General features: G+C 35.8%; 1 protein-coding gene across 31 annotated transcripts in view; it reads right to left on the reverse strand.

The window, feature by feature from the left end:
- RFX3 (regulatory factor X3) overlaps positions 1 to 18,866 on the reverse strand; it is a 299,451-nt gene that overhangs the window by 139,956 nt on the left and 140,629 nt on the right. The window lies entirely within an intron of this gene.

Below are 18,866 nucleotides of genomic sequence, written 5' to 3' on the forward strand. Positions count from 1 at the left end.
AAAGAAGATGTGGCACATATATAGAATGGAATATTACTCAGCCATAAAAAGAAACGAAATTGAGTTATTTGTAGTGAGGTGGATGGACCTAGAGTCTGTCATACAGAGTGAAGTAAGTCAGAAAGAGAAAAACAAATACCTTATGCTAACATATAGATATGGATCCTTAAAAAAAAAAATGGTTCTGAAGAACCTAGGGATGGGACAGGAATAAAGAAGCAGATGTAGAGAATGGACTTGAGGACACGGGGAGGGGGAAGGGTAAGCTGGGACAAAGTGAGAGAGTGGCATTAACATATATACACTGCCAAATGTAAAACAGATAGCTAGTGGGAAGCAGCCACATAGCACAGGGAGATCAGCTTCCTGATCTCCCACCTAAAGGGGTGGGATAGGGAGGGTGGGAGGGAGATGCAAGAAGGAGGGGATATGGGGATATATGTATACGTACAGCTGATTCACTTTGTTACACAGCAGAAACGAACACAACATTGTAAAGCAATTATACTCCAATAAAGATGTTAAAAAAATAAATTAAATTAAATTAAAGATCTCCTTTTTATTGTATAATTTTATTTATTTCTTACTGAAAACATAAAACTGACCTAAGTTAATTTATCATTTAAAAATTTTTATTCTCCTTGGTTTTAACACAAAATTTAAAAATATTACTTGAACTTATATAAGTGTATTTAAAAAATCTATTTAATTAGACACAAATTACTGATTTAAGTAAAAGTATAAATGGAAGAAAATTAAACTATCAGTGTTACTAAATTATTAAGATATATATTGTTGGCCAATAAGCACAAAAGATGCTTAACATCATTAGTTATCAGAGAAATGCAAACTAAAACTACAATGAAATACCACTACATAAATCACTAGCCTGGTTAAAATTAAAGCCACTTATAATTCCAAGTTCGGTAAGGATGTCAAGCAAATAGAACTCTCATACAGTGCTGGTAGGAATATAAAATGATATAACCACTTTGGAAAGTAGTATGGCAGTTGCTACAAGGTTAAACAAGCACATACCATATGACTCAGCAAGTCCACCCCTAGGTATTTACGTAAGAAAAATAAAAACATATGTTCACACAAAGACTTAACATATGAATGTTCAAAACTGAAAACAAGCCAAATGTTCAACAATAGGTGAGTGGATAAATAAACTCTGATATATCGTTAAAATGGAATGTTATTCACAAATGAAAAGGAGTGAACCACTGAGAGACATAAAATCATGAACCTCCAAATCACTATGCTGAGTAAAAGAAGCCTAACACAAAAGACTATATGTTGCATGATTTTATTTATTTGAAACTCTAGAAAAGACAAAACAAACTAAATGATAGCAAATCAGTATTTTCCTGGAGCTGGAAATAGGGGAGGGGAGGAACTGAGAGCAAAGAGGCATGAAGAAATTATTTGGGGTGATGAAAATGTTCAATATTTTGATTGTGATGGTGTTTATACAAGTATACACATTTGCCAAAACTCATTAAATGGTACACTTAAATGGATTTTATTGTATGTAAATAGCACCTTCTTCATAGAAAGTGATAGCATGGTAATTAAGCAGCATATTAGTTCAGTAGTTTGCAAACTTTTTAAATCATTTTCCTCTCTTACTTAAAAAAAGTACTTACAAATTACATATATGTTTAGAAGTATACACTCTACAAAACATACAGAAAAGTAGGAATTATAAAGAGCTACAGATCAAATAATGAAATGTCCTGTTAATTGATGCAACTTCATTATTTAATCTAATGTCATAAAATGTACTTAGGTGAGAGGTTCATCACTGAAGATAATGGACATAAATCTGTATGTCAAAAATATTCTCAGTATGTAGAACTTGTGAAGCTAACTTCTTATCATTTAGACAGTGACTGTCTAAACAGGCATTTTCTATGTGACTGTCAAAGAATTAGAGGAGTGCTCATTCTGTCACCTTGACTCTCCTTGCAATATTAGTGCTATCTTCAATCCGTAGGCTATATGTTAGAAAAATTTTAAGCTGCTTTTCCATATCATGAAGTTAGTTTAATTAAATCTAGACTATATAATCTATTAATCCACCTTACTGGAAGCAGAAAATGCAAAAAATAAGTGAGGGGGCGGTGAGAGGGGGACAAGGTGGTGGAGTAGGAAGATCCTGGGCTTACCTCCTCCCATGGATACTATATATAGAAACTTAACTAGAAAACCCAAAAGACTCCACCAATAAACTGTTGGAACTAATAGATGTATTCAGTAAAGTTGCAGGATATAAAATTAATATACAGAAATCTGTTGCATTTCTAAATATCAATAATAATCTATCAGAAAAAGAAAGTAAGAAAACAATCCCACTTACAGTTGCATCAAAAAGAATAAAATTTCTAAAAATAAACGTAACCAAGATGGTGAAAGACCTATACTCTGGAATCTATAAGACACTGATGAGAGAAACTAAAGAAGACACAAAGAAATGGAAGGATATACCATCTAACGAAATGGAAGAATTAACACTGTTAAAATGTCCATAGCACCCAAAGCAATCTATAGATTCAGTGCAATCCCTATCAAAATACCAATGGCATTTTTCATAGAAATGGAACAAATATTCTTAAATTTTGTATGGAACCACAAAAGACCCCGAATAGCCAAAGCAACCTTGAGAAAGAAAACAAAGCTGGAGGTATCATGTTCCCTGATTCAAATCTATATGATAAATCTATAGTAATCAAAATAGTATGGTACTGGCACAAAAACAGACACATAGATCAATGGAACAGAGCCCAGAAATAAACCCATGCTTATATGGTCACCTAATCCTTGACAAGAGCAACCAAAGAATACACAATAGGGAAAGAATAGTCTGTTCAATAAATGGTGTTGGGAAAAACTGGACAGCACCATGCAGAAGAATCAAACTGGACTATTTTCCCACACCATATACAATAATAAACTCAAAATGGATTAAAGATTTAAATGTAAGACCTGAAACCATAAAACTCCTAGAAGAAAATACAGGCAGTAAACTCTTTGACATCAGTCTTTGTAACATTTTTTTGGATCTGCCTCTTCAGGCAAGAGCAACAAAAGCAAAATTAAACAAATGGGACTATATCAAACAAAAAAGGTTTTGCACAGTGAAGGAAAACATCAACAAAATGAAAAGGCAACCTACTAAATGGGAGAAGATATTTTCAAATGATATATCCCATAAAAAGTTAATATCTAAAATATATAAAGAACTCATACAGCTCAATATAAAAAAAAATCCAATTAAAAAATCAGCAGAGGATCTGAATCGACATTTTTCTAAAGAAAGCATACAGATGGCCAATAACATGAAAGGATGCTCAACATCACTAATCATCAGGAAATTCAAATCAAAACCACAATGAGATATCACCTCACGCCTGTTAGAATGGCTATCATCAAAAAGACAACAAATAACAAATGTTGGTGAGGCTGTAGAGAAAAGGAATGGTGGTGCACTGTTGGTGGGAATGTAAACTGGTGCAGCCACAATGGGAAATAGTATGGAGGTTCCTCAAAAAAATCAAAGATAGAACTACCATATGATCTAGCAATTCTACTTCTGGACATTTATATGAAGAAAACAAAAACTCCTATGCTAACTGCAGCATTATTTACAGTAGTCAAGATATGGAAGCAACCTAAGTTTCCATTGATAAATGAGTGGATAAAGAAGATGTGGTGTGTATATATGTATATGTGTGTGTATCTATCTATCTATATTTATAAAATGGTATATTAGTCATAAAACGAATGAAATCTTGACATTTGCAACAACATGGATCTATCTATAGGGTGTTATGCTAAGTGGAACTTTGTGCTTCCACTACATGGGGCATGGGTTCGATCCCTGGTCCCTGATCAGGGAACTAAGATCTCGTATGCGCACTGCACGGCCTTAATATATGAATGAATGAATGAATGAAATCAATATAAAACACAAAGCAAACAACCAAACAAAACAAAACAGAAACAGACTCATAGATACAGAGAAAAAATGGTGGTTGCAAAAGGGGGGGTGGGTAGATGGGTGAAATAGGTGAAGGAGATTAAGAGGGGCAAACTTCCAGTTACAAAATAAATAAGGCATTGGGGATGTAACATACAGCTTAGCGAGTATAGTGTATAATATGATAGTAACTTTGTATGGTGACAGATGGCTACTAGACTTATTATGGTGATCATTTTGTACTGTACTTAAATGTCAAGTCACTATGCTGCACACCTGAAAGTAGCATAATACTGCACATCAACTATACTTCAAGAAAAATTAAATAAAAATAAATAAAACGTTTTTCAAAAGTGAGGGGGCTACCATTAACCCCTCTTCCTTCAGTATGCCTCATTTATACATGTGATATATAAGTAATTATATCTTTGCTATATTTCCCATTTTTAATAAAAATATAAATAGATATACTAACATATCTTTTTCTTACTCTAATAAATCTTGCACAAATATAGGCTGTAGAAGTTCTGCTTTGGAGACATCTGAGAGTGATCATTTGTACTATTCAAAAATTATAGGGTTTAAAAATATGGAGTATGTGCATGTGCACGTTTAACACTAAACCTGTTATTAACTATTTTCAATCACTATTAATTTAGAAGGCACTTCAGTATTATGTAGTTCACTCATTAATTCAACATTTACTGAGCACCTATTATGTACGCCTATTAGGTTGTACTATAATGTGAACAAAAGAAGACATGGTGTCTGGATCATCAACTTAGGACATAGTTTTGGGGAAAGACACTGATCATGTAAATCAGCTAAAACCACAGCAATGAAATGGTATGAGGGAAAGGTACACAGGTCTAGGAGAGTGCATAACAGAAAGACTTAATTTCACAGTGGTTTGGGGAATCAATCATGCTTCCCCCGGGATGATGACTACTGACCTTCAGGGTTCAATAAAATATTATTAAAACATGCAAACATAAACTAAGGCGCAAACAATGATAGCTGTGGGGCCAACTATTATACGAAGCTTCTCTTGCATCCAATCTAGCTGTGGTATCATTTAGCCTTGATCAAGTTCATATTAAGGCTGGCTCTATTCCTCCTCATTAGCCCCCAAAATTATAGTAGTTCAACCTCCTGGCACCAAAGCTATTTTAAACACATATGAAAACACACTGAAGTTGAATGGCAGTCTCAGTTCTAATGCATTAATTAAGATAATCTAGAATATGTTCATAGCTTCATTACAAAGATTATCTAAATAAACATATACACACATAGAGTGGATTCCTAAGAAAACATCCATATATCACACTTTTTTTTTTTTTTTTTTTTTTTTTTTTTTTGCGGTATGCGGGCCTCTCACTGTTGTGGTCTCTCCCGTTGCGGAGCACAGGCTCCGGACGCACAGGCTCCGGACGCACAGGCTCAGCGGCCATGGCTCACGGGCCCAGCCCCTCCGCGGCATGTGGGATCTTCCCGGACCGGGGCACGAACCCGCGTCCCCTGCATCAGCAGGCGGACTCTCAACCACTGCGCCACCAGGGAAGCCCCATATATCACACTTTGAGAAACAATGCTCTTTGCAATCATTTTCCTACCTCCAGTTCCTAGCAGTGTCTGGTATATGTATCAGTAATTTGCCCTCGTATCTGCAAAATGCTTTGTAGTTCACAAAGCCCATTACGAAGATTTCTCATTTGATCCTAACAACAATTCTGGGTGAATTATCTATTTCAAAGATAAGGAAACTAAGGCTGGGTAGTACTTCTTCAAGGTAGTTTTTCTTCAGGACGTTTTCCACAATTGCCCACTTCCATCAACTGATTCACCTCTAAATTATATTATGTGTTTTTTGCTCCTATAGCATAGCTCTCTATATTATACTTCAGGCATCTCCATTCTCTGTGTCATTTTCTGTTCACCTGTCCGTCTCTTTGACCTAACCTTAAAGTTCTTCATAGGCAGTAGCACATAACAGATGTTCAATCAATGCCCAGTGAGCTCCTGTAATACAGTTATGGAGACTAAAGGACAGGGAGGTTAAAATGAGCTCAATACCACGTAGCTTATTTTGGCAGACCTAGAACTCCGACTCACTCACACCTCCTGAGATCAAATTCAAGTCACTGTTCCTTTAGTCCATATCGCTAATATTTTGGGCAATATTACTGCTTCATAGGAAGCAGAAGAACAAAAACTGCATTCTTTCAATACTAAAGTATTACGAACCAAAACATAGATATGAACATAATTTAAGCCCAAACATCAAAAACATTTTCCACCTGTGAAATAAACTGTCTACTGAGATCAGTTACCATGGTCAGATATCTATTTTTATGCTGACAAAAGAGTATGGGTTTTGCTTATTACACTAGCTTCTCTAGGTCATATTTTTTTTTCCTAGACAGAGTTCCCTGATGCTCTTTTGCTTTGTTATTTTTAGTATCTAATTAAAATAAACTAAAGAAACAATTTCTCTGAAATCAATTTATGAAATCCTGGAAAAAATTAAGAGTAATCATGAGTTTTAACTGTATAACTATCTACCAGATCAATGAACCACAGGCAACAAACACCTTAGTGAACCTCAATGTCAAAGCAAAGCCTTGAAAATCAGCACAATAACAAAAAAGAAAAGTTATTGGTAAAAAAGGCTTTGCATAGAATAATTATGTTACCAAGGGTCATAAACAGGACTATAATCAATGGTCTGCTCAGTCTCATAAGAATCTCAGAAAAAAGTTACTACAGGGAACTAAAGTTTAGGTTTATTCAAAGTAAAATTAACTTGCTTACTATCACTCTTCCAAAACTTCAGAAATAATTTTGCTCAGTTATTCCATTTATAGCTCCACTTACAAAAACACCACAAAACCTCAAGTTAGTCTGTATTAGAGTTTACTTCTGCTAGTGATGAGTTGCAAAGTTACTCTGAGATTTACAAATGGGACAGTGCCTCTCTAATCCCTATTATACTAATAAGCATTTTTATTTAAGAATCACCTTTCTTCTTATATTTCAAGTGCTCTCTTTTCTAATGTATAATTTTTCTTATTTGGTTTCTCTTCTTTAATCCTACTATTTTTAAAAAGCTGAGATTGCTAATAATAAGGAAGCACAGATTTAATAGAATCCAAAGTTATCAATACTTAATAACCCAGAAACACCAACTAGCAAAGGTAGGCAGAGAAAAACAAAATCATGGCTTTGGTTGGCTATATAGATTTGTGAGAAACAGCTTGACCAACTTGTAAACCAAAAATAAAAAGTTCTGCATATTATTATTTTCAGTTTTGAGGCCACCTTTTAATCACCCATTAAAATTATACCTTACAGAAATAAAAGATAATCTTTTAAACAATCTTTAAATATTACAATTATAAGAAGATGAAAAATGATACCTTTTTATTTAATAAAAAAATCTATATTCCACCTCTTCCCCTATTCCATAATTAATATATCAATTGTAATATAAATTTGGGTGAGTTTAACTTTTTTAAAGGCTGCTAATCAACTGATTTGATGAATCTGGTTTTCCTCACAGGCTGGAATGGGAATGGCTGTCTGGGCCTTCATACTATCCATATCTATACTGCTACTAAATGAAACAAAAATCAAAGCCGCAAACTGGCTAATTATCTTTTTTTGAGTTTAGTACCTAATTCCTACTTCCTAATACTTTTGTCTTCTTTCTTGAGAATAATTTTGTTTGCATTTTCTAGCTACCAGATTTTTAAAGCAATGCTCAATTGTACCACCAATTCATTATACACATCTGTTTTTAAAAGAGTCTTAAAAGTATCACCAATTTTGTTTCTTATTGATCGTTTTATGTGTTATTCAGGCTTGCTTACTTATTTATTTATTTTCTTGGTGGTAATCATCAAGACTGGGGAGTTGATGGGGAATATACAGAGAACTGGGCAAAAAGCTCAGAACTGATTTTCCTCTTTTAAAACATTGATCCATTGAGATGAGACAAGAGTAGTTTAAATTTGGGATACTTTTTAGAAGAATTCTTGTTGCTTAGAATATGTATAAGGAAAACTTTCAGGTTTTATTTATTTAAAGATAAAATAGTAAGTGCCCATGTCTATTGAACACAATATTATGATTAGTAGCTCAAATTATCACTTACCAAACTTACCTCAGATTGGTAAAGTTATTCATTTCAAAATTTTTTTATATAACTCCAGACTGCTAGAAAAGTTGCAGGAGTCATACAAAATATTCCCAGGTTATCCTTTCTCCAGATTATCTAAATAACAACATTTTACTACATTGATTTTATCATGTTTCCCCTCTTTTTTTTTTTTAAGGTACTATATTTACTGATGTTCATACTTAGGGTCTGAGTTTAGGGATGGCTTTAGGAAGTTCAAGGTTTATAATTTTTTTTAAAAATAAATATATTTATTTATTTTTGGCTGCGTTGGGTCTTCGTTGCTGCACGCGGGCTTTCTCTAGTTGCGGCAAGCAGGGGCTACTCTTCATTGCGGTGCGCGGGCTTCTCATTGCAGTGGCTTCTCTTGTTGTGGAGCGTGGGCTCTAGGCGCGCGGGCTGCAGTAGTTGCAGCACATGGGCTCAGTAGCTGTGGCTCCCGGGCTCTAGAGCACAGGCTCAGTAGTTGTGATGCACGGGCGTAGTTGCTCCATGGCATGTGGGAACTTCCTGGACCAAGGCTCGAACCCGTGTCCCCTGCACTGGCAGGCAGATTCTTAACCACTGCGCCACCAGGGAAGCCCTATCAAAGTGTTTTATATGCATTTCCTTATTTAATTTAATTTGCATGTAAGCCCCTGAAGGTGGGCTTTTTTATGCTCACCGCTCAGTAGCTGTGGCTCCCGGGCTCTAGAGCACAGGCTCAGTAGTTGTGGCGCACGGGCTTAGTGGTTCGGCGGCGTGTGGGGTCTTCCTGGACCAGGGATCAAACCTGTGTCCTCTGCATTAGCAGGCGGATTCTTAACCACTGCGCCACCAGGGAATTCCCAAGGTTTATCATTTTTTTATTTGCTAGTTATCTTGCTCAAGCAGCCCTTTATACTCCGGGTGTACCTGCTTCACTAGCTTTCCTTGTGGGATCTTCAAAAATGTTCTGTGATTGATTCACAGAATTAAAAATCCTTCTTGACATAAAGTGTATCATGTTCTTCACCATGAGACTGCCCATGTTTAGTACTGCTATGTCAGTGGGCTTATACCATTTATCTTGTTATAACTCATCTGACTGCTTCACTTCTGTAGGGCGGGGCTTAGGAGCTCAGGTTCTGAAGTCAGATATCTTGGGTTTGACTCTCAGCTAAAAATACCATGGCTGAAGGAAGGTATATTAGTTAAACATCAGGTTTAGGATTTAGCACTGAGCTACTAGGCAGCCAGGACAAAGAGGGTGGCTGCGATTTCCTCTCAGTAGGAAGTCTATCAGTTTGTAAGGGCTGTAAGAAAATGAAACATCAGTGTCTCAGCAGAAATGGCTTTGACTGATATCAACACAAGTTTTTAAAGAAAATAAAGAGCCACTCAACGTGTGTCTATTTCTAAAATCAGCCCTGGATAAAAGAAAGGGGAGAACGATCATTTTTCGTGGATAGAAAAGGTATGTTAAGTGCTCCATGGAATTAACCTTATGGTATGCTGGTTTAACACAGGCATCGAGCTTGAAGAACTTTAATAGACAATTCATCTGGCTATAAAAGAGTCCAGGAGAGGAGATGATCCTCAACTTGTGTACCATATATCCCTGGAGGTTCCACAAAGGCATCTCAGGAGCTGCTGTTAGGGGCAGGAGATGTGGACAAGACCCAAGTCCTTTCCCCTCCACACACAAGGATTATCTGAAGAGCTCAAGCTATTGTACTATTTAGTATATTCCTTCAACACAAACTGAGTACCTACTTGCTCAGCATTTACAGTTCCCATGAAAGAAGAATTTCAAAAATAATTATTTGTTAAATGACAATACAAATATATCCCACTCTCGAAAGAAATATAACATCAATCCCACACACATACATTTTGTAATTACTATCTCAGAGTATACTTCTCAAATGTAAGCACAGGCTGTCAAGGCCAAATAACTGTAATCCAAAGCAAGTTATTTAAATTCTTTGAGCCTCAGTTTCCTCACCTGTAATAATACCACCTACCTTGTGGAGTTGTGATAAGCTTTAGAAATAATGAGCCAAGCATCAAGCACGGGGAACAGCACACAATAGGTGCTCAATAGATGGCATACTATCATTATGATACATTGTTGCAACTGGGTTTCTGACAAAGCAGAATGGTGGATGACTTCAAAATGAGAGTTATTATTGAAAACCTAAATAGCTTATATTACTCAACCAGTAGATACCTAGCGCTCCGCCTCACCTCTCACCACTCAGCTCTCCCACTCTCTCCATTTCAACCCTGATTCAGTTCCACAAAGCTACCACATTCACGCCAGCTCTTCACACACTTCCCTCAGAAAACACTTCTTTTTATTCCCTCACTGATCATCCCTATTCTTTGAATCTTAGCTTAAACATCACTTCCTCTAGAAAGACTTCCTTGACCAGCGGAGACTACAAATAACAATTTTTATTTGGACCTTAACGTTTTTTTTCTTTCAGATACTGATGTCAAGAGGCTCAGCTATATATTGAGATCTATTATACTGACAATGTATTTTTAGCACACGTAAAGACTTCCTCTGATTTACTTTGCAAAGAGGGCACGTGCTCTGTTTAAATTGTGTTTCAATTTGTTCAAATTATATGTAAACAGAAGTGCCAGTTATTGTAAAGTTTTCTACTTCCTAACCATATGAAAAATTTTATAGGACAAATTGAACTTTCCAAACAAACAAAAAGTACTGATGTTGAAATTGATAGTTTGATAAGCAAATTCGATATTCACAGGAAACATTATATATCTCTAAGAACAAAATTATGGAATCGACTAAAATAAGTCTATAACTAAGTGATTTGTTGAAAAAGAAAATTTTCTGCAATTCAACTTTGGGAGGTCCTTTGGAATAGCTGCATTAAATGAATGGTGTAAGCCTCTTCTAACTAGAAAACCAAATTCTAGTCAAGCTAGCTAGAATATTAACATACTGTTCTCACCTTAATCTTTTAAAGTCTTATATCATACCACAGCAACAAACTTGGTTCAAAATTATTATATTTTATGAACTGAATAAAATACTGCAGGTGTTCCTGAATTCTATTGAAAAACCTGGCATTTCTCTAATCACTATGGTGACGGCACTGGGTGACAGGCCATCCACGGTGAAGGACACCATTATTGATCCTGCCTCAGACCAAACTGGTGTCCATTCTGACCTAGAGCCTGAGATTCCATAATTCACAATCCAGAGCAATACAAGGAAGGACCAGAGGTTCTTGCTTAGTAAAGAAAATGGAAGCAGCTGGTTTTAAGACTAAAATAGCTGCAGAGGATAAGTTACTTGACAGTGAGGACAAAGAGAGAGGGCCAAAGACCAACTTTTAGAGAAAAGGAGGTCAAATCCCCCCACTCCAATTTTCCATTAGAGGAGTGAGATAACATTACCAGTACTACTGATAATGATAACAACAATGAAAATAATAATAGTAAAAATAGAAAATTCATTAAAGGTTTATTATATATCAGGTACTATTCTATATTATTTAATAAATGTTATTTAATACTTTAAGTATAAGCTAGACATTATTATTCTTATTTTATACATTAGGATATTGAGTCTCAGAAACTTAATTTTATTTGTCCAAAGTCATATAACTAGAAAGAGCTAGAGCCAGGATTTAAATCCATCCCTTCTAAGTATGAATCTCACTCTCTTAAGCTCTACAAAACCTGATTTACTTGATGAGATAGCCCTCAAAGAAATAAAAGGGGAAAACCAAAATCCATGCAAAAAAAGAAATATGTGATAGTCAACAGTATCAAATGTCAAAGGAAAATCCAGAAACACCCTAGAGAAAATTATTGGATTTGGCTCTGTCCAAAGTGCACAATATCCATAGTTGTATGGGTGGCAGCCAAATTTCATAGGATTAAGAAGTGGTTAGATAACTGCAGATGTCTCTTTCAAGAAAATTAGCAGTGAGGGAATACGTAAAGAAATATGTCAACTGAAGAGGGAAAATACTAGGGAGGGGATACATGTAAAGACACCATAAATAGGTCATCAGACTCAACCTCCCACAAGAGGTTCTTATGCAGCATTGTTCCACAGCCCTCAATTCCTAGCCCCTCACCTCCTTGTACAACTCCTTGATTTCACTTGAGCTCTTCCATGCTTCTCTCTACAAGCAATGCCCTTTTCCAGTTTGCTTTTCTTGTGAACTCCAACTTTTCCTTCAGCACACAGCTCAAAGGTCACATTCTTGGTGAAGACATCACTGACCCTCATTCCCAAGAACAATTTCCATCTTTACACCTAAGGAACTTTGTATCTAATTCTATAACAAGTCTACCTCCATCAAAAGTTGGTTTTCTACAGTCGGGTACCAAACAGAATTACCTTTGAAACCCCAGTATTTAACACAGTGCCTGGCATATTCCTCTTAAAATATAGTATCCAGAACTGATCATAATTTTTTAACTCTAGTTGAGAAAATATTTTTAAAATCACTTAAAAGAGAATCAAAGACTATTACTACCCACCTATTTAAACAGTAGTTCTTATTTTTAAAAATATACAGATGGTCAACTACAGAGCCTTCATATTGGATTGGCACAGTAAAATTTATTTCAATTGTAAATCAGCATGTTCCTTCAAAACACCTTACTTTTTTATATTGGATACTAAAAATTAGCAGTTCTGATTCCAAAAATAAATATGTTCTTCAAGAACTAAAATTATTGTCTTTTAAAAAAATTATTTTCACAAAAGACATTCAACTGGAATTCATTTAAAAATATAACCCCATCTTTTAGGATGTCTGCCACAGTCTTAATTATGAAAACACCGTTCCCTTAGGGAACTAAGCCAATGAGAATCTCGTCCTGAATAAGAGCAAACCAGAGAAAAATGTGTCTGTTTCTGATGATTATATCAGATAATGGTCTGAAATGAAAAGAATTCTACTCATGTCCATCGAAGCTAGGATGCACAAGAAGCAAACCTCTGGACCCTGAGCAGAGGAGAGATAAAGACAAGAACGATGGAGTGCACTACCTCAGGCTTAGCTCTCCAAGCTAGCACAGGGTCCCGTTTAAAATACTACTGATCAAGTTTTGATCCAATAGAACATTCTGTTATGGATTTAACATTCTATAGGCAATCATTTCTTCCCCTTAATCACTATTTATTGCTTCCACCAGAAGAACTTTCTCATGGGTATATTGCTAATTATCACAGCTTCCTTCTGGTTGTGATGATTATTTACTACACACAGGAATATGGCAAACAGAAGTGAGGACAAAAATCACCCACTGTTTAAGCTATGGCCTAATGTGGGGAAGTCAGGAGCATTCATATCTAATTTCAATTCCTAAAATCCATCTCCTAAAGGTTGAGGTATCATTTAAAAGATATCCATAATAAATAGATCTGTTGGAGAAGATTCATTTAAAACTTACCCTTCTTGAAGATTGCCCTTTGCCTAAAACCTGACAGTTCCAGTTGGATCTGTTTCCCACACAAAATGTCATTTATCTTTTTGACCACAGGGATAATACACTTACTCTCCAGGATGTACCATAACTTATGTAGAAATGCTAAATATGTGATATACTGATACTAACCAAAAAGAAACAATATAGCCACATAGCTATTACATTCATTCTGATAACTCAAATTATGAACAAAGAGTCAGTGCCTAAATAGGTGATTTATTTATACATGTATTTTTTAAAATATGTATTTGTAAGAATATATATACCCTTATATGAATATAATCTTAAAATGAGCTTTTATCACATAAAAAGAAGTTTCAGTGTCACAGTTACATACCAAAGACCCACAAGAAACAAACAGTCCCTGGGCAGAAAAAGGTCAAGACCCACATTCTCTGATAAAAAAAGAATTTGAACAAAATTGACAGCATCTTTTTTATTTTTTTGCGGTACACAGGCCTCTCACTGTTGTGGCCTCTCCCGTTGCGGAGCACAGGCTCCGGACACGCAGGCTCAGCGGCCATGGCTCACGGGCCCAGCCGCTCCGCGGCATGTGGCATCTTCCCGGGCCGGGGCACGAACCTGTGTCCCCTGCATCGGCAGGCGGACTCTCAACCACTGTGCCACCAGGGAAGCCCGACAGCATCTTTGAAAAAAAAAATATGTATGTCTTTCAACTCAAATAGAAGCCCCTCAACCCCAGGGCTCAATTGTATCTGGAATGTTATGTTTAGAAGGAGCAATATAGAGACAACACACTTGCCCACTGTGAGAGAAAATGGGCCCACTGTATGTCCCTTTCTAAGGAAAAGGGAAGACAGACAGAGACAGTAGAGACAGGAAGAAATATAGTTGGGAGACCAGTTAAAACTTGGGAAGCGTGAATGGGAGAAAATATTCTTGGAGCCCTGATTCAAGATTTAGGATGGTTTAGGAATTATCCTCAATGTCAGCAGCATTTGTGAAATACCTGGATCCCAAGATTAAAACAGGAATAAAAGTTCTGACTTTTGACTAGGTTCTACGCTGAAAAGAATCTAAACTGGCTGGCTATGGAGGAGAATGGAATAGTAGGAATACATTTTCCTTTTCCCCTATCCTGGGTTTTTAATTCAGTTCTAGGGCAAGCAGGGTTAGAAGACCTCTCAGATTTAGGCATAAAATGACCAACTTGAAGAATTATCTGTAAGAAACTCTAACAAATCACTCAAGGAAGGGGGAGGGGAAGGGAGAACAGCACATTTCTAGTCATATTCGATAGAGACCCATCAGTTCAAAAAGTCTTTTTACAAATATGATAAGAATAAATAACATTAATTTTTTAGTTTATAATCAAGATACTGAACCTGATTATTTTATTAGATTTTACTGAATTGGGCAGCTATGTCTGTATTTGTAAGCTGAGACTCTATGGTGTTTTGTGAAATAATGAAAAATTGCAAAAGATAGGAAATTTGATAAAGAATTATATAATAAGATCTTGCAACCTTTGCTCAGAATTCTCCATTCCTGAATCAGATTGTTCAAGGAAAGGTGACAAACTGATTCTTGAGATCATACAGAATAAATGAAAAACCACAGAAATAATTTTAGAAACATTTTTTTTTGGTACTTATTACATAGTAAAATAGGGAAAGTAGAACCCTTAGGGCTTTGAAGAAATAAAAATATACATTACGATCTTAAAATTTTCTGGTTTCTCAACATGCCAATACATACAATATTACATGTCTCAAAATTTAAAAATTTAGCTATAGGCTTTCTTTTTACATCAAAATGGTCAGAGCAAGGACACAATGAAAAGTTGAATCAATAGAAGTAACTATCTTTGACGTCAATGCCATGATTTCAATATCTATCATGGGTCAGTGACAAGAGCTGCAAGATTTTAAAGGCATCCTACCAAAGTCTGAAAACTCAAGATGACCTCAGCATATTAACAATACAAAGATTATAGGTATGTTAGAGCAATAAGAAGTTACTATAGCACCTATCTTATCAGTTACAGACAATCTATATCCACAGGGACAACTGTTAGAAATCTTCAAATATGTCACCGTTCTAGAGGAGAGGAAAAGCGAGGGGAAGGGAGGGAAGGGGAGGAGGGGGAGAAGAGGAGAGGAAAAGGGAGGGGAGGAAGGAAGGAGGGAAGGAAGGAAGGGAGGAATGGAGGAAGGAAGCTAGGAAGGAAGAAAATGACAGAAGAGAAAAAATCCTTCCAAATAAGATAAGCCTGGAAGGACAACATAACAGGCATTTCCAGGCATATATCACACTAATCCACTCTGTGAAATAAAACACTTAGTTGACAAAAAGAAAATGAAAGTTCTCAACTTCTTTGCTTGGTGAAAGGGGACGAAGTCGTCGACTGCCTTGAACGTCCTAGAGGAAAGAGCTAACTTGCGGGACTGAAAAATATGCCTGTTGGGAACGAGCCATGTGGCATACCACAAAGTTTTCCAAAGTGTGTTATGTGTGTACATGAGATTATTTTTTATAAGGACATGAACACAGTGTGTGTATGTGTATGTGGAATTTTCTGTCTATGGCTGGTGATACTGATTTTCCACTTCTAATAGGAACTTAGTTATTTTGGTTTTATATATATTTAATATAAAATATGATTCTATTTAAGAAGCAATCAGATCTCCTCTACCAGCTCTGTGCAATGAGGTGACTGGCCTTCCTTAACTATGGTGAAAATTTGAAGGTTTATTCTTTGGTTTAATCTCTGCACTGAGGAACATCAAGTATGAGTGATACCACATTGAAAAGGAGAAGGATTCAGTGAATTAGTGCAAGAAATACTCAACTATCTTCCCATACTCAGCTTCCCAGGCAACTAAGCATTCACCCAACAGGAAGGAAGCTGGAGAAGTCTTCTTTAAAAATATGACCAGCCCAAGAGGAAAAACAAAAATACTGAACATTAGAAGGTCCCCAGTTTAAAAAGCCCAGTCAGATGATCCTATATTGAAGTCAACAAAACTCACTTATGCATTCAAATCAGCCTTTTATCGCCACATTTTTAAATATGAATAAACACCCAAAGATTATCAGACATCTGAGAAAAGCTTCTAATATGAAAGACAGACCAAAAAAAAAAAATAGCTTGAAAGAAAGAGACTATATAAAGAGAAGAAAATTCCAACAACTTAAAAAAATTAGTATCTTGAGAGAGAGAAAAAAGATATTATAATCAGGAAATAAAACATGATGTTATAAAAAGGAACATAAAAGGAATTTTTTAAAAGCTCTTGGAAATTAAAACTATGACAGCAGAAATTAAAAGTAATAGATGGGCTGGAAGATGAAACTGAAAGTAGAACCAAAAAGTCCAAAAAGTGAAAAAGGAGAAAAAAAGAAGGGAGAGTATCATAAATGAAAAAATTGAATAAAATTTCCCAGTACTGGAGAACAAGAATGTCCAGATTGAAAAGGCCATCAAGGTTCTAGCACAATGTATGAAAATAGGTCTGCATCAACATGAAATTTCAAGAAACTGGGATTTAAGACATGAGAGGAAAAAATAATCACATAGATCACATACAAAGGATTAGAAATCAGAACAGTGTTTGACTTTTCCAAAGCAATTCTGCAAACTGGAAGACAATGGAGCAATTCCTTCAAAATTCTGAAGAAAATGATATCCAACCCCAAACTCTGTACCCATCCAACTACCAAACAACTGTGAAGGTAGGAGAATAAATTCCCTCTCAGACACACAAGAGCTCAAAATCTACCAATTCTTAGGAAGTTACTGCAAGTTGTGCTTGAGCAAATCAAGAAAGAGTTTAAGACACTGACCCGAGAAACAGGAAAGCCAATATAAGAGAGAAGAGGGAAATCCCAGAATGATGGCAAAGGGAAAAAAATGCATATAGTTCAACCTAGTATATCAGAAGCATATGGGATGGAAAAAGTGTGTGTGTGTGCGTGCGTGCGTGCACACGCATGCACATATTAAGAGCTAGAAAGAGGAGTGTGGTAAGAAAATGCTTAAAACTAAAAAAATCAAGAAAATACTACTATATATAAAATATATGACTAATAAGAACCTGCTGTATAGCACAGGGAACTCTACTCAATACTCTGTAATGGCCTATATGGGAAAAGAATCTAAAAAAAAAAAAAAAAAATAGAGTGGATATATGCATAACTGATTCACTGTGCTGTACACCTGAAACTAACACAACATTGTAAATCAACTATACTCCAATAAAAATTTTTTAAAAAAAGAAAATAAACACCGTTTGTGAAGACATAGAGGTAAATATCAAAATAATAGGTAAACAGAGGCAAAATCAGTTGCCTCTGAGGAGGAGTAGACAGAGGATGAGGACTACTTTTTTTTTTTTTTAAATAACGAACTTGCTGAACTATTTGACTCTTTACACTACTATATACACTATATAAGACCTGTAGTAGACATCTAATGACATATAAATTCAATAAAAAGAAAATGTTTTTTAAAAAGAAAAGAAGGAGGAAGGCAAAAAGGAAGAAAGGGAAAGGAAAGGAAGGAGGGAGTAAGAAAAGACACAGAGTCCATGAGAGAGGGCCAGATACACTTAACACAGACATCTGAAGGTCTCAAGGGGGCACTTTCTGGAGACAGGAACAGGATCTCCACTGTACTACTGCTGGAGGCAGGCACTCTCAAGGCCATTCTTCTTCCGAAAATGAGACAAAAACCAAACCAGAGTGAGTGTAACTGTTTAATATGTGCTTAATATTGTTCGACTGTTGAGTTATATTTTTAAAATTATATATAACACTGACCCAATAGTTCTCTACTTGCTCTTTGGATGATATGCCATAAACTACCCTTTCCTGAATAATATTCAGTCTTGAAATTGGTGATCAGTAATACCAGTGTGTTGTAGAGAACAGAAAGAAGAGTGTGCTAAGATTTAATTATAAAAGAAATAATTATTTCAGATGTCTTTATTTACCCTGAGAGTCAAAGACCCTTCTCCATGATTCTAGCACTCTCCCTGCCCATCCCACTTCTGTCTCCTAAGAATATAACCTTGAGTCCCTCTGTCTATAATTTAGGAAGAGTTATTCCCTCTCCCTAATGACTTATTTATAATTGTAAAAGCAACATTTGCTAAACTGTAAAAGCAACATTTTCTCTGATACTGAGAAATTACAGGTAAATCTCAAGTCTCAAGATAATGCTTTATGACATGATCCTTCTCGCATACTTTCTCACCACTCTTTAGAAGAAATGACAGGCCAATGTGTTCACAA

Source organism: Physeter macrocephalus, chromosome 9, assembly GCF_002837175.3.
Source record: "Physeter macrocephalus isolate SW-GA chromosome 9, ASM283717v5, whole genome shotgun sequence".
NCBI classification, from domain to species: Eukaryota; Metazoa; Chordata; class Mammalia; order Artiodactyla; family Physeteridae; genus Physeter; species Physeter macrocephalus.